The 16,238-nt window shown below is 37.6% G+C and overlaps 1 long non-coding RNA gene across 1 annotated transcript in view; it reads left to right on the plus strand.

The window, feature by feature from the left end:
* The window catches only part of LOC114454339 (uncharacterized), a 143,710-nt gene extending 127,472 nt beyond the window's left edge, over positions 1 to 16,238 (plus strand). Inside the window, exon 5 of the long non-coding RNA XR_003672531.1 lies at positions 16,121 to 16,238. This is a non-coding gene — a long non-coding RNA (uncharacterized LOC114454339). The remainder of the gene's footprint in view (positions 1 to 16,120) is intronic.

Raw genomic sequence — 16,238 nt, forward strand, 5'->3', positions numbered from 1 at the left:
CTATATTTCACCTTACCTCACATTGTTGTATGGTGAGCGGTATATGTTGCGGCCCCTTAAGCTTTTATAGTGCTTTGAGATTACTTTTGTTGTAATTTGTGCTATATAAATAAAGTTGAATTGAATTGAATGTTGACTAGTTAAGTGTTTGTTGATACCGTGCTAGCTGAAGCAACAGCTGTTTGAAAGCAAAGGTGTAGAAGAAGAACAAAACACGTCTATTCACCTTCGTGCAAACTCTATAATATAATTGTGTGCAAAAAGTATGCAACAACAAAGTAGATACTGGGATTTAATCAGTGTGTGCTGTATGAAGCTGGCTAACATCTTACGTAGCTAAATCACCACGGTAACTTAAGCTGAACAACTAACCTGGTCGGTCAATCAGATCAGGGCTTTCAGAGTGATAAATTCATTCATTCATTCATTCATTCATGTATTCTGTGATGATGCAAAGAGCCTCAGTCCTGTAAGATAATATAAAATATAAATATATTCCACCTTATGATTTAGGCTGATCTGTATGAACGCAGCATCAAAGCCAAGGACAAGGTAAAAGAAAGTGAAACTGATCAGTGTCTGTTTATTCTCCGTTCATAATCTCGACCATTCCTGCATTAATCATTTCCTGCTTTTACAGCAGCAACAGCGTTGTTTTTGGTCTAAATTATCAAGTTTAATTCTTCATATTTTTAAAGAATTATTCCTCAATTGTGACGTAAATTGCTCTCCACAGTTTCTCCGTGATTGTGATTGGTCTGATGCTGTAATCTCCTCCTCTGTCACAAGAGCACACACGTAGCCAGGCTGAAATCAACACGTTTAATTTAGCGAGTTGTCATTAAGATTTGTAGGACAGCTTCTGTCTGACAGACAATGTTTGGTTAGATGAAGCCTGCTAACAGAGATAAAGCCAGGATATAGTTATCTAGCTTTGTAGTATAGGCCGATAACGCCTGTGACCTCGTTATGCTGTGTTCAATGCAACTCAGAACTCTGGGATTTATCAAACGGGGGAGTCGGAGCTCCGACTTGGGAAACAGTGACTACAAACATTTCAATGACAAAAACTTTAGGAAATGATATAAAATATTCTCTACGTTTACAAATAACCACTATTGTGGAACACAGTAATGTAGCCTTTATTTATGTTACTTCTTTTATATTTTAAATGAGCTATTTTCTGAAATGTTATTCAGAATAATTATAGTTTTAATCACAGAAACATTATTGCCTTCATTGTAATTACTGGGAATTTTCAAATCAGAAAAGCAGAGTATCGAGTTGCCTGGAACGCTGCATCAGTGTTGCAGATACGGGCTGAAACGGAGATAAAGGGAAACCTTCTTTTTGTTGTTGTTGTTGTTTATTTTAACCTGTTTTCTGGGGGCTCACCTACAATCAAACTCCTGTTGTGACATTAACGTTTGACAGTAATTCATGGTGTCAGATTTGTGCCTGCAACTGGTACCCTGGTGCATGAATTTTACATGTGCACATACATGAATCTTTTGACGGTAACTTTACCCTAAAGATTTTCCTGCTGTATGATTTATCCCTGATTAGCTCAATACTAAAGGGAACCTGGTGTCTGGGTTTAATTGGTGGAATGGAGGAGAGACTCACCTAAAAGATTCAAACAGCCGCTGGCAGTTTTTCCATGAACTGAGTTTATCTGTCTCTCTGGTATTTTCACATCCCATCACACACACACACACACACACACACACACACACACACAAACACACACAGCGAGAGAGAGAAATCATGCATAGAACCCTCACCCCAGTCTACAGGAGCTGTACTACACACACAGTGGGGGTGGAGGGGGAGGAGGGTGGGGGGCGAGTCAGTGATTGATGGCAGGGTGAAGGAAGTTGGTGGCTTAGGAACAGAGGGAGGAGGTTGGAGGAGGAGGAGTCGGTGCAGCTCCAAGGGGTAAATTTAAATTTAGGTTCTCAGGGATGGATTCACTAAGATCTGAAATAAAGGTGGTAATTCAGTTGCTTCCCTAAATCCTTTAGTGACGCCGTTTCCTCACCTGCTGCGCGGAATTCACTAAGATTGCATCAATTATCAGTGCACGTGCAGACCTGGTGCAGACGTGTTGTGTTGAACATGGAGGGTGAACATGAGTGCGCGGAAGCGAAAATAAAAATGTGAAGCAGCAGAATTGGAGGTGTTAGTAGAGGAAAACAAATAAAAATGAAGAATGAAAAAATGAATTACAGCAGATAGATAGATAGATAGATAGATACAGTAGATAGATAGATAGATAGATACAGTAGATAGATAGATAGATAGATAGATAGATATTCTTTATTCATCCCGCAGTGGAGAAATGTGCGTGAATGTGACGTGCGTACTGCTGATCGCGTGTGTGAGACAGCGACCCGCGGAGGAGAAGATGGACACATGTCCTGCTTTTTTTCTCTCTCACACACACACAACTGGAGCCTTATTATTCATCTCCGCTGTGTTTTCTGTCCACATTTACTGCAGTGATGATCTCTGCGTGTGTGTTTGCACCTGCTTTTCGGTCATACTATTTTCTGGTACTAAAACTATCACCTCAAACAGTTCCAGATTTCATGCATTGCATTGCTCCCCCTGCATAAATTTATTAGCATTTCCTCCTCCCATATTTTTGCTCCCCCTAGGAGATCCGCCTGCTATGCATATTCATTAGGGGGAAACACGCTAAATGGATTGAGGGCACATTGGGAAGCGCAACAGCGGCTCTCTCCTGATTCCCTGCTCTTTGTACTTCTTATTAGCGAGTGACGTTTGCTCACGTTTTAACACCACTAAACCTTTAGTGAACCCGCCCCTCAGTCTGTCCGCCTACAGCAAACGGAGTCAGTCAGTTAGAGTTAATAAATTTAGCTAGTAACTTTTACTTTCAGTATTTTTAATTGAGCTACTTTTTACTTGTACTTGAGTATTTTATGTATGACTCACCTGTACGTGTACTTGAGTAGGATATATCAGTAATCTTTACACCTCTGACTATATTTAAGTTGGGTGCTGTGTCACCAGACTGGCTGAACTGATTACACAACACAACATATACAATATGCACAACTTTAACATCACATTTGCACTCCCACCTTAAAATAGTCAACTCTTCCACACCCCTTCCATTGTCCTACCCTGACTCCCTCTTCCCTGTTCCCTTCCCCCTCACCTAGGGGGTCTCACTGCCCTCTCTTTATATAGTGTATACCCGTCCTTAGGGAGGGCTGGTGATGGTCACTATTATGAAATGAAATAAATTCATTTATTTAATTGCAATATTAAATCATGCATTGCTGTCTCAATATTTTTGTGACCTTTGACAGCATGTGCAGACAAGGTAAAATGAAAATTAAAAAAAGGATAAATACAACTTTTTTTAAAAGTTGTATATTTTCATTTTCTGCTTGTTAGGATCAGTGTGTGTTCACTCAGAAGTACACATTCTTGAATTGCCCACGCTGCCTTGTTGTGTTGCTGAAATCTAATTTTTCCAACCTTCTCGAGGGGACAATGTTTAGCCCAGTGCGCCCCCTAGTGAGCACACAGTGCACTGATCCAGTCTCTCCTGGTGTCTCTGTATCATACATGACAGCCTAATCACTCCTGCATCCCAGTATTGATACCCTGATCCCTGTGGTTCAAATGCACCAAACTCCAGGATTAACAACAGGCCACCGACTTTATGTGGGACTGACGATGATTTGCTGCATTTCCGCTCAGCTTTGGTTTTCAGGGAGTAAATTGTAAAGCAGAGTTTATTATTCAAAACTACATCACCTTCATGATTACTAGCCTAATCCAACCTTCAGGCTTCTTCTTCATTTGTTGCAATTACAGGTCGACTGCAAAACACGGTTTAAGGAGCTTCTCATTCACTCCTAACAAGATGTTCCCACAATAAGCTGGAGCCCTTTAGCTTTCAGAGCAGGTTGTGCCTTATCTGCACTCTGCCTCCGCTCCACAGTGATGTATAACACCAGCTCTCGCCCACTGCCTCCAAATGCAATAAAGCTTTTGTGTATATTGACATGAAAAATGTTCAAAATAAGGCAGGGAGATAAGCTTCCTGCAGGTGGCTCAACACCAAGAAACCAAGAAGAGAACACAATATCACTAGGAGAAAACTAACATGTCTGAGGATGGGCTAAAGCACACATAGGGAGCTGGGGGCCCTTAGTCTAATTTTATGATGACAAAACATAAAATATTACAGAAAAACACAAAAAAGGTCAACAAAATTAGACTTAAAGGACTAAAAAATACACAACAAAAACTCAAAAAAGCAAAAATACACAAATTAACAACAGTGTAGGAGAACAAGGGTAGTTAATAATGGGTTATATGAATGAGAATATTAATTATGATTATTAATATTAGCTCAATTAATTACTGGGTGCCACCTCTTTAAAAAGAGGAAATGTGTCTAAGTTTTTCTTTAGACTAAACAAAGTATTAAATCAGGGAAGTGAATTCTAACAGCAAGTCTACACCATCATCACAGCTTTAATGAATCAGAGGAATCAAAGATTAAGTTTAACCTTTTATTTGCATAATCCAGTAAGAAACGAGAACAATGCGGTGATTAAATCATGATTAAATGCATTTCTAAGCTAATAAAGGAGAGGATTACATGTAGTAAAGTGAATCACTATTCTAAACTAATCTAGACTAACTATTGACAGACGGGGGGAGACGGACAAACATATATGTGGTGGATTGTGAGTGGAGTGTAAGTATGGGGTTGTATGGTAGTTTAAGTGAGTCAGTTCTGCTGGTGAGTTCTGTTTCGTTAAACAGCAGCGTTTCTATTGGTCGATCCACAACCCCTTCTGGGATGATCGCAGCCGGTTTCAGACTAAGAGGGACCACGGTTTGGTCCACGATTCAGATGTTGGAAGGTCGGCTTTCAGGCACGTTCTTTTGCGTCTTAGGCTTTCACTGCGAGCAAGGTTCTTAAAAAGTCTAACTGATGCAACTACAAAAAAAAGAAAAATGAAATGAAAGACTGGAAACATGAGGGAACACGTGTGAGCATGAACGCCCGCTTCCAAAACTAAAGCTTCGGGCAGCGCGTCTTTTTTTAAAAGAATTTGGAGACTCCTTTTGGAGGAGGTGTCTCGGTTGATCATTCTGAGATCATATCGGTGATTGGTCAATGTCTCTGCTTTCAGCTTGTGGGAGTGTCTCAAGTGTGGGTGTGTAGTGGAATGACGTAGACAACAGAGGGAGTTTCTAAACAAGAAGAATGTCTAATAATTAATTCCACATATTTCAAAACATCTTTTAAACATCATATCTTAATATATCATCTAAAATGAAACAGTTAGATACCAGACATGCTGAAAAATAGCATAGTTAGTACTTAATAAACCTGAATGTCAAAATTCGGGTTAAGGAATTTTCTTTATCATATGGTTAACATTCAGTACCTTGAACTAGGCTTTGTGATGTTTTCTAGTATTTCAAGCACCTTTTAAATGATAAACATTTTAAAATAGCATTCTGTTGGTTATTGAATTACATGAAAAGAGTGGCATAGGACAGACAATATTTGCAATTTCAATTTCTGCAGGAACCCGTAACAATAATCCTTCCTTTTGTGACTTTCCAGTCAAGCACATGTTCTTTGTTCTCATTTGAGCAGGAGAGCTAGTGTAATTCCACCGTCCTGTGTGACCAGTGGTTTGGGTTCTGGAGGTGACAACATCTGCAGGGGGTCGGAGCCCAGAGTTTGAAAACTTAGCATGTAAACATTGACTGACTGTTTCCTTTTGATCGTAATGTAGCAGAGAGGTAATATAGGAGGAAAACTGTTCTTGGACTCTCCTGTTCTTTTGTTCAGACAGGAAGAGGGAGAAGATCCCCCTGTGGGGCACGTTTGCATTTCACAGTAGGAGACAGACTCTCTGACTCCATTGACTGGTGAAACTAGTGTCCTAAGTCAAAGATCAACTTGGAGGGTTTGGTTCCCTACAACAGAAACATAAAATTTCAGAAAAATACAAAAAAGGACAACAAAAAAAGATTCCAAAAATATGTAACAAAAACCCAAAAAAGCCAAAATACGCAAATTGACAAAAAATACGAAAGTACTGAAAAATACAAAAAAAGGACAAAAATAAACAAAAGGACAACAAAAAATACACAACAGAACAACAATAACACACAAGAAAAATGCACACAACAGCAAAAAATACACAAAATGAATAAAAAAATATATAGACAAATGTACAGAAACAAAGACACTAAAGGACTACAAAAATATGCAAAAAAACACAAAGCAAAAATACACAAATTGACCACAGAAACATACAAAATTACAGAAAAATACCAAAAAAGGACAACAAAATTATACTAAAAGGACTACAAAAATATGCAACAAAAACTCAAAAAAGTAAAAATACACAAATTGACAACAAACCATACAAAATTAAACAAAAATACAAAAAAGGACAAAATTAAACTAAAAGACAACAAAAATACACTATAGGACAGCAATAACACACAAAAAGAACAAATGCACAAAACAGCTAAAATACACATCATAATTTAAAGAAATATGTACAAATGTACAGAAAAATACAAAAGAATAAAATACACAAAAATATTACAAAAATATGCAGGAGGGAAATACACACAACATCAAAATGACTAAAACAATTATACAAAATTACAGAAAAAGACATATAGCATCAACACAATACACACAGAGATATACAAGAGGACAACATTTTCTTCTGTTTTGAAAATGTATCCTTCCCTTTCAAAGCAAATGATATTGTCAATGTCTTTGACTTATCGGCCATGAAGCTTTGCAAATTGAAAATGATGCACTTGCAACACTTTCTTGTTGCAAATAGAAAACCTACAGACAACACTAACAGTGTTAAAACGGAGAGAGAACCTCTCTTCCGATCCATAAACTGTAAGAATGTGAAAGTCTCTGCTTCTTTTGAAGTCCTCTCACCAGCAACAGTCTCACAATTGTCAATTTCATGCTTGATTAATTGTCATTACTCCACAAAAGACAAAATGGAAAGAGCAAAGCATCCCCGGATTAAAAAAGGAGTGCGAGTTACTTGCAAAGAGAGAGATTTGGTCAGCATGAAGTTGTGAAGAATGGTTTTAGCACATGCAGATTGCACTGAATTGGTCTTTCAGTGCACACTACCTATTGGTAGTGCTTGCAGAAATGCATCATAACATTAGACTCGATGCAAGAAAGGCTCATTTGAAACCCAGGGATGCTCAAAGAGAACATGCAAGCTCTTCCTTCAAACACTCAACATGTATACAGTTACAAAAATGTCCATTTCGAACTAATGTTTCATAAATGAAAGGTCAGAGTGAAAACAGCACTAAACGCTAAGCAATTTAGCGCCCGAGGCAAGATTTTCAGTGGCGCCGCTTTGCATCGCATTAATTCCACTGCCATTTTAGATATCGTCACACAAGAACCTGAATATTTTCATATTATATCTGTGTCCATTTCTTTTATTTTTAGTTAACAAAACCCCAATTACAATAGTTACCTATAGACAATAATTCACAAAAATAATTTAATTAAAAAGCAATATTATTTTATGATATAAATTAAAAAAATTTAGAAAAACTGTAATTAGTGACAAAAAATACATTGTCAACACAATTTATACAGAAACTAATATTAATAATACAAATTAGGATCATTTTACTGAAATATTTAATTAGATTTTATTTTTAAAGACCTCTCGCACTTCATTGCGGCTCTTCATTAAGTTCTTGATGGATTTTGACAAAACTTTATTGACCTTATGCCATGGAGGATTCTATTATGTTTTGGAGGGGATTCGGATCAATTCAAAAAATTGAAAAATACCTATATTTAGGTCCATACATTTGGACCTACTGTATGGTTATTAATGGGATATACATTTCTTCCAGGCCTTTAAAGTATGAATGATCATGGTGCCATGATCAGGATCAATGACCCAGATAACTGCCAATTAGAACAAAGAGGAGATTTGGCACTTGGCGGAGGTTTGCGCTCTGAGGTTTCCTGTGATTTTATATCCATTTCAATGTAGTGTAGATAAATTAACGTGACATTGTTTGTTCACATTAAAATTAGTACCAGCTACCTTTGATATATGAATACTATGAGATAAGATGGAAGAATACCCTTTTTTTCTCCATCCATGTGTAGAGCTTAGAAATCATGAAGTACATCCACGAATCCAAGAGTTTTACCATTTGCCCGACTCAGTCACGTGTGTCCGATTAACCCTTCATTAGTTCTCTGACATACTGGCAACTGGTTCAGGATGTGTTGCCTTGGATTGTAACTTATGTATGGGAAAAATCAGGGTAGGGATATTGGATGGAGGCTTATAGGTCGTTAAACACCTGAGGCGGGCCTTCCCATCAATGTCTCTGTGACAAAGAACCAAAGGAGCAATGAATAATTCAGTGATTCTATATTACAATAATATTTCTAATGTCTTCTCTCCCCGTGGAAACACTTGCCAATTGGCCGTTTGGGTCATGAGGAAGGAATACTTTTCTGTTTGAATTAAGATCCTAGAGAGGCTCATTAGTATGCAGGCTGATCATACAAGCTGCTGCCAGACCTCCTAAATCATTGGATTTCTTCAACCAATATAGTGTTACCTTTGTTGCTTGACATTTAAGATCCCCTCTCAGTATATTTCTGCATGTTCGACCTGCAGCGCGCTGGGATCGCAGTTTCTGCTTCATTAGAGTAAGATCTTGTAGCCTGCTTTGAGGCGTCCTGCACACATGCAGTGATGGTGCAGCCCCAACTGTGTGGTCCCTTTGTGATGAACTCAGCTGAAGGTTCTAAGACAAACTCATTAATCCACTGTGAGGTCTCCCAGATTCCCATGCAGATACTGTTTATGAGGAGGCCACCATTCAATGGAGTTGATAACAAACGGGCACATTAGTGAAATTTCTCTCGAAGATTCTCATAAGGTTGTCTATATTCATTTGATGGCTTTTCTTTAAAGGTCCCATGTGATGCTATTTTTCACCCATCTCCATTTGTTCTAAGAACTCTAAAAACATAGTATTTGAGGTTTATTTTCCCAAACTCGCCTGTTTTCCAGAGTTTTAGCCTCTGAAAAGTCACTTTCTGAGCAACTCTACACAAACAGGCTAATTTGTGGCCTACTTATGCATATTCATGAGTGGGCGTGTCTATAGACAGGACATTGACTTCCTCCTCATGACATTGTGACGTAGGGCCAGAAGACGGCCCGCCCTCCTCCCACCCGCTTTGTAGCCGAGCTCATGCTGCTTTATAAAGACGAGACAGAGCGTGGGGGTGGGGCGCTCGCCGTTACATACATAGACTGCAGAAAATACATACATAGCACTGAGCAAAAAATGCTGAAATGCTCACCTTTGTGGGCGTGTCTGTTTACATGTCAATCATGGCAGAGAGTTTCCTGGAGACGTGGCTTCTCCAGCTCTGTGCCGCGTCAAATTCGTCATCAAAGTGGGAATGCGTCATCAAACTGGAGTGAGGTGTTTGGGTTCACCCTGCAGTAAGAAAAGAGCAAATCACCCTCTAACTAACGATTGAGGGAATCAATCAAAAAAACACTTTGGGTATGTGTATGAAGCCCAAATAGCACTTTTATGATGTTTAAAGCACAGAAAAGTTAACATGGGCCCTTTAATAACGATCTACTTGAAATTTTCCATTCTGAGTTTAAAAATTTTAAATGATGTATTTTTAGTAAATGACTGTGGCGTTTTAGTGGTTTTAGATTTAACCGTGACATTTGACACCCAGCTCTCCAGTAGTTCCTGTTTTACCTTACAAACATATTGTATTTCCTCCACTGCTTTTTTTTTTTTTACCATGCAGGCCGGGGTCCTCCAGTGTTCCGTTCTAGGCTCCCTCCTATTCTCACTTTACCTTTTGTCCCTCAGAACATTATTCAGGAAACATAACAAGCTATTTCATTGCTATGCAGACGACACACTGATATATCTTCCTGTCAAGAGAAACTCCCAGTATTTTAAAGAAGACTGATTTCAGGACATAGAGGCCTAGATAAATGTTTCACATTTTAATCATAAGACAACAGAAGTCATTGCTTATGGCTATGTATTGTTATATAAGCTGTTTAACAAAAAAAAACATGCAGAATAGTTGCTCTTCAGCACCAGAGCTGGACACACTGAGCTAAGTCATCTAATAAATAAACTCTTGGTAATAAAAGGACAAATACCTAAAGCCCAAGTGCATACAAAAGATGTAATTTTATTTTGGAAATCAATAAATTCACTTTTTTTTACACAAATGTTGTAAATGATCTGATAATTTCTCACAGTTTATCTGTAGGAAGGTTAGTTATACTAAGATAAATATTTGAAGTCAATTTTGTTTCCCCAGTTCTTTCACTTCTGTTTGCAGCTGTGTAACATTACCCACCGAGGGTCCGTTTGTCTCCCATAATGAAAGCCTTTAAGCAGCCTGCTCTGTCCCATGTGTCATTAATTCAACAGGAGGATAATCCTTCTTTCATTATTACTTATAATAAACATTTCTGATGACTCCAAATTGTTTGAATAGTTTTGTGTTGACCGACTACAAAGTTCCCATAGTTCCTTGGGAGGTTTAAGTAGATACTGAATGTACGTGTATTATCAAATACATTCGCAAAATGACACTGCAGCAGAAAATGTAAAGATAGAGTCTGAAGGACAAAGTTTTAGTATTTAAAAGCAGACAGTGTTGGGGAAATGTGCTGAAAGTGTTTATGGTCAGACCAAAGTGAGAGATAAATTAATATTTGACATTTGAATTTAAGTTTCAATCCTCACATAATAATATTCAATATAAATAATAATAAATAATAATGATAATAAAAAAACAATAATACTCTCAGCTTACTTTGATTACTAGGTTAAAAGTGAACATTAAAATTCAGTGTATCTTTTCTACAAAGGCACATAAAGAGTAAATACACACGGAAGCGTCGTCACTGCTTGTAAACATGATGACTGTGCAGAGACACAGTAGATATTCCTTGTCTCATCTGTGTCTCATGACCAATGAAGCGTAACTGATTGGCTGCACGTTGGACATTAGTCCTCGACTCTCATGCTTTTGTTAAATTTATTAAGTTAAGTGTTTTATTTTTGTTGTTTTTACAGTTGAAATCCTTTTGGTGGAATTTTTTATGTTTAATTTTTGTTGTTGAATGTTTCTTTAGGCTGAGTTTTTGCAGTTTGATTTTTTTGGTTAAGTTTTTGGAATTTTTTTTTTTAGTTTTTGTAGTTGAATTGCTTGTATTGATGTTTTGGAGTTCACTTTCTTTATGGTGAGTTTTATTGCAGTTGAATTTTGTTGTTGAGTTTTTTTTTTTTTTACTTAATTTTTTAAATTTCTTAGATTTGAGTTTTTGGAGATCAGTTTCTTCATGGGGTTTTTGTAGTTACTTTTTTTTAGCTTGAGTTTTCATACTAAACCATTTCATTTTAAACCGTTGTGTATTTTATTTTTGAGCTTAAGTTTTCTTGCTGGTGAATTTCTTTGACTAGAGATTATTCAGTTGATTTCATTTTAAAACATTTATATATTATTTTAGGTTTAGTACAAACTGGTGGTGATGTTGTTTGGAATCCCTCTGACTTGCTTGATGTGCTGATCCAATTGGAAAAGCACCTTTGAGAGAATAATAGGCAGATGGAGAACACATAAACAGTATTTGCAGGGTTTGTTTGGTTCTCACTTCCACAATCTCTCTAGTTTCACGCTAAAGGACGTCATTTAAGGTTTGTCGCAAAATCTGAAGTTAAAAACATGATCTTTACACGTGCTGTCTTTCACCTATCTAAGTGTATTTGAAGTTGCTATTACCTGACATGAAGGAGAATCGACTGTTTCTGCTGCTTTGAGGAAAGAAGCGAGTGTCTCCTACGCAGGAGCTCCCACACTCCCTTGTAATCCAAAGCCACAACCAAATATTTGATGACAGGCAGCTGTGAAGATAAAATGAAGCGCGGAGCACAAAGCGCTCTCACTTCATCCCGCATGCTCCGTGTGAGCCGTAAACAACAACAAACAACAAGGCGGACCTTTGTTTTCCTGTGAGAAGCTTCAAATTTACATGCTAATACAAACATGTGCCGAGAACAACAAAATGCAAATAAAATGCAAAACTATTCAATCTTAATTAGAAGAGCAGCTCATTAGGCTCATCAGCACTGAGTTTGTCTTTTTCCACACGCAGATTTTTCAAAACCAATGTGGAGTTTTCTGCTTCTCTCTCAAATTTTCTTCTTTTTTAAACAAATTTGGCTGCAGGTTAAAACTTCAACATAAAAGACTTGACACTAACTGCTGATTATTCCCATCATGACACTGGACACAGACCCTGAACAGGATGCAACCAAAATGACACCATCATCTGCAAAGATTAGAGCAGTTAATCTGCAATTTATAGCTTTTGCACAAGGCCTAAAGGTTTTGGTGCCTAAAAACATTCGCTAACATGATAGCATGCAAATCTGTTGAGAAAGTTTGACTCTAATGCAGAGATGGGCAACTTTTTTCACAGCAAAGACCATAAAAATGGGATTGTATCTGATCTGAGGGCCACATTATCAACATTCATGTCAGAATTTAAGTATGATCAAACTGAGCATTAGTTCAGGAAAGAGCAAAACGATTGGTCATTTTTTGTGGTAAATTTGTGAATTTTTTTATATTATTATCATTATTTTGTGGGAATTTTGTTGTTTTGTGCATCTTTTAAGTAAGGGTGTCTCGATTCCATATTGATATCAGATATCGGTCCGATATCAGCCAGAAAACGAATATCTGATTTTATCGGACTGCATCTAAGATCGCTGACATACATTCAATTGTATAATACTGTAGATATTATGTTGAAGGTTAAAATGTTTGTAACCAATTGGTTAATAATAAATGGGTCAGTTTTTCTCATACCTACTGTTGCTGACTATTGTTCTCTGTTTGAGTAACATCACTTGATCACGCTTTTAACATTCACACTGCAAAAGAAGTAATAAAAGTATGTATGATTCGTGCTGATATCGTATAATATTGATATCGGTATCGGCCAGTACCCAAGGCTGCAATATCGGAATCATATCAGAAGTGAAAAAGTTTTAAGTCACTACTTTTAAGTCATTTTGTCTATTTTTGTTGTCGATTTGTATTTTTTTTGTATTCTCGTAGTTATCTTATGGGTCTTTTTAGACATTTTGTGTACTTTTGTTAAGTTTTTGGATATTTTTGTCGTCATTTTGTTTGTCTTAGGAGTGGCTTTGTTTATGTTTGTTGTGTATTTATGTAGTCTTTATTTGTGTATATTTGTCCTCTTTTTTGTTGTTTTATTTTTTGGGTTTTTGGTCATGTTGTGTGTCTTTGTTGTCATTTTGTGTGTTTATGGTGTCATTAGCTGTGTTTGTGAAATATTTTGTATTTTTCTGTCAAAGCTGGAGCTGGAGGCTATGGCTGTATTTGTGTATTTATTTATGACAAGCAGGTGTTTACTCCCACAGTTTTACTCACAGATGGCTGCATTTATTTTTGGAAAAGAACTCGTAGGCAAGTCCATCTTTTCTGTACTTCATCTACTCTTGTTCTTGTTTCCCCCACAGATATCTGTTGTTTCTCCTGCTTATATTCACACTTGTTTGCTGTAATTCAAGAACATTTCTATTTTCTTGTTTTATTTTTTGAGACCTTTGTAAATCTTTCCCTATGAGTCATGGTGAAGTTTTTGAGCCTTTTATTACTTTTTAGAGAGATTTTGAAGCCCTGCACCCTTTAGCTCATTATTAAAGCAACAGTCAAACATTTGCAAAAGTTCGGTAAGACAAATTTGTTAAATCGGATCTCAAAGAAGGTCTTACAAGTTTTATTTGTTGTGCTTGAAAGCCCCAAATGCTGTTAAATGAACCTTAAAGACATTTTAGGTCAATGGATGTTAATTTAAAAGCTTAATTCCCAGTGTGCACAGGTTTGTGTTCAGAGCAAACAGCAAATACTGTATGTATGATGTAATTTTTGCAGGAAGCTCATGTATTATTTCTCCAACAAGAAGCATCAGAAAGCTGTTAATGCATTTCAATGGCCTGACATTGTTGTCCCAATGGGAAGGGCACAAAAGTAGCTGGTGTGTGTTTTGGAAGTAACGTGTCAGCAAGTGGAGAATAAACAGAGCACTCTGTTTAAGTGGGAAGATAGTGGGCAAAAGGAAAAGCTCCTTAGAACTTCCCAGTGAGCACAGCATGTAGTTCCTTCTCTGTGCTTTGACGAATTTCCAGCGCCATTCCTTGAGATGAAGGAACTTTTGCTGCACACACACACACACACACACACACACACACACACACACACACACACATACACAGGCAGGCGGTGTGTATAAATGTAACCATCCTCTGCAGTTTTCAGCATTGTGCTTTGCATTCATCTCCGTTTTCGTTGCTGTTTTTGCACGTTTTTTTTATCGTCCACTCTCAGGCCGATAAAGACACTGACAGAGAGCTTAATCAAACAGAACTAGGCAGCAGTGGAGTGGGATGCGCTTTTATTCACATTATCCTTTATCGGACCAAGAGGAAGGACAAAACAGCTATCTGCTCTGAATATTTAGCTTTCCTCTGTCCTCGCTCATGGTTTCGAGGGGGCAGTAAAAGCCGTTTGATCCCACTGAGCTTCCATTTCTTTTTAACAGAGCTGTAAGTTATCCTCTTTTTTTTTTTACACTGATTTGTTATTGTGTTGTACTCAAGACCAAGACTGGCCTGAGACCAGAATGCACCGAGACCAAGACAAGACCAAGACTGTGTTCGAAATGGCACACTTTTTACTATACACTACAAACTCAATGAGTATATATTCTACTATTTACTATTAGTATGACTGGTATGGTGATTGGTCCAACTAAAGTATACTTCCAAGTTTCCCAAGATGCATTTCAAACCTGAAGCTAAACACTGAGGCTATATATATGTTGATTTGCCACCTTTTAAAGTACTGAAAACATTTCAAGTGAGAAAGTGACCAAGTAGAATATCAACATGTGGTCATTTGATTCATATAACTTGCAAAAACACATTTCATGCCGACATTTTGGAGATTTTCGGAGACCCGCTATTGTGCTACTGACAAAACTTCCGGGTTAACTTCAAAACAAGAGCCCTATTAACAAAAGCGTTAAAAAACAGACAAGAAGCGATGCTTTTGTTTTGAAAATAGGATTTTTGACTTTTAACTTGAAGCCGGTACCAGGACGATTTTACATTACGCTCACAATGCATCATGGAGTAGTTAAGTATGACTAGTGCATACTTGAAAAATATCCAGATATAGTATACATCTGGGTATTTCTAGCATACTCAATCTTTCCATGCTATCTGATGTGAACGCACTATATACTAATTTTGAGGTCAGACTTTGTAGTACGTTAGTATGTCATGTCAAACACTGCCCAAGACTTTTGGGAGTCTAGACGAACACCATAAAAATCCATTTTAAAAACTATGAAGAGGATGAAGAGTTAAAGAGCATTCTTTCTTTAACTTTAGGTTTTTTTTTAAACACATTTGTCATTTGAAAATCAGATCTTTATTTGTCAGGTGAATGAGTGTCTTAAGTGTTCAGATGTATTTCTGACTAAAAATAAGATGGACTGATGTCGCAGTGTTTGCAGGCATCACTGGACAAGAATTCCGATCAGTGAGCTAATGCTAACGCAAAATTTTTGAAGTCAAATTACGACATGAATTAATCAGGAACAGTCCATAGCAGTTCACCTATTTATCACATTAATGAAGTTGAAGAATAGCAGATCAGTGCTGGTTTCCACTGGTTTCGACTAAAAAGCCAGTCTGGTCAGTCCTTTAATGTGTTTAAGTAAAATGTGTCTACTGAACTCGTTTGGCTTTCGTCTCGTCCTTGGGTCAGCAAGGCCAAAAAGGCCCAGCTCAGAGTGTTAGCGTTAGCTCTCTAAAAGCAGCGCGGTGTTATATGAGGACGAGTAAGACAGAAAGCACTTTTTGTCTTTTCCTCAGCAGAAACTCAGAGGACTTACTCCCCTTATCTTTTCAGCCTTACTTGACGAGATCATTTGCTGCTCGGGATCCTGAAACATAAGCTGGGGGATCGGCTCCAGGCTGCGGTGGAGTCACTGGGCGTGTGTCTCGCATCGGAAGGAGAGAGAAGACAT

The sequence above is a fragment of the Gouania willdenowi genome, chromosome 20 (genome assembly GCF_900634775.1).
Source record: "Gouania willdenowi chromosome 20, fGouWil2.1, whole genome shotgun sequence".
Classification (NCBI taxonomy): Eukaryota; Metazoa; Chordata; class Actinopteri; order Blenniiformes; family Gobiesocidae; genus Gouania; species Gouania willdenowi.